Source organism: Neophocaena asiaeorientalis, unplaced genomic scaffold (genome assembly GCF_003031525.2).
Source record: "Neophocaena asiaeorientalis asiaeorientalis breed wild unplaced genomic scaffold, Neophocaena_asiaeorientalis_V1.1 scaffold116, whole genome shotgun sequence".
Lineage (NCBI taxonomy): Eukaryota > Metazoa > Chordata > Mammalia > Artiodactyla > Phocoenidae > Neophocaena > Neophocaena asiaeorientalis.
This window is the reverse complement of record NW_020174561.1, coordinates 61,025-62,603: the sequence shown is the minus strand read 5'-3', so window position 1 is coordinate 62,603 and position 1,579 is coordinate 61,025.

Here is a 1,579-nt window from a genome sequence, read left to right as displayed (position 1 = left end):
GGCCTGCGTGGGAACCTTTATAATGTGGGGCCCAGGAAGAGGGTTCTTCTTGGCCAGTACTATGCCAGTACTGGCCACATACCAGAAAAGCAAGGAGAAAAAAATATGGGAAAGTAGGCAGGAGTTTCCTTTTACTGGTTTGGTTTAAATTTTTTTCACTCTATTCTTTTAATGTGGTCTCCTACCATGTTTCTACAACTAAACTTCTTAAAAAAACAGCTGAGTTGAGTTTCATCATAGAACCAGCAATATGGTCATGGTGGAAAATGTAGAACATAGAAGACCATACCACCAGTTATTCCAAAGATGAGATATATGCCCTGATCACAGGGTGACATAGTGTATGTCCATCCAGTTGTCTCCAAATATGTCTATATGTGCACACACAAACACACACATACACACTCACCCTCGCATGTCTGCTCACACTCAGTCACAATAATTTAAATGGGATTATCCATTAATACAATTTTCACTAAATATATGACCATTTTTACATACTCATTAACCTTGAATCACTCTCCCATACCCTCCCCTCCCCTCTCCCCACAGACCTCAGGAACCCCTGTTCCCAACATAAATTTTTTTCTCCCCTAGAAACTGAGACCTTCCCCCTTCTGCTCGTGACTCCTGCTATTCTCCCCCTTCCTGATCCTGAGTCTTCCTTCTAGCACCCCCTACTCCCATCTGAGGAGGAAGTATTCTCCCTATCCATAGAGGGTCATGCCCTGCCTCTTTCTTCAACCTGGATATCTCCATCGCCCCTCCTTTTCTCTAGCCACCTTGAGTTAAACCCTGCCCCCTTTTCTTGTCCATAGTTGCAAATCACCTATGTAAAGAGCATATATAATATATAAATGGAATTTTCCTGGACAGAACTCCATGTTAGACAGTGGAAATAAATGATTGCTAGGACAATATTTTATTCCCCCTCCCTTCCAATGAGTAAGCTAGTATGCCAACAACTTTCTTAAGTTCTCTAAATAAGACACAGGATTTTTGGACAATAAAAAATGCTACAATTTTTAAATGAAACCAACATTTTAATTTGTTCACACACAAAGTTAATTAGGGAAAGGCAACTTGGAAAAGGGAAATCTCAGAGGCCAAGGCAGGCCCTTTTGGGGGATAAGGGGTACTGGAATCAAGTGCCAACAGCAGATAAGTGCTAGGTAGTGCCATTATGGGGAAGGGAGGCTTCAAAACTGCCTCTTCAAACAACAACTTCAAAACTGCCTCTTCAAACAACAACTTCAAAACTGCTCATGATGTTGCTTAATAGCTAGAGCACTTGGAAACCTCACAGTTAACTGGCAGAGCAGGCAGGCCATTCAGGACAGTGGGTGGATGTTGATTTCTTTTGCAGGCCTTATGAGTATGCTCATGGAGGATCACAACATAGGAGATGTAGGAGAGGGAGGCATGCTCCCTACTTCAGCCGGCTCTCCTGAAAAGAGAGGGCTCGGGACATCACACTCGGGCAGAAAGATGCGCCTAAGGCTAGCGGGGCTAGGAGTAGAGATGGACCTCAGGCCAGAAAACCTATTGCAACTCGTGCCAGAAAAATTAGTGGAGGAGG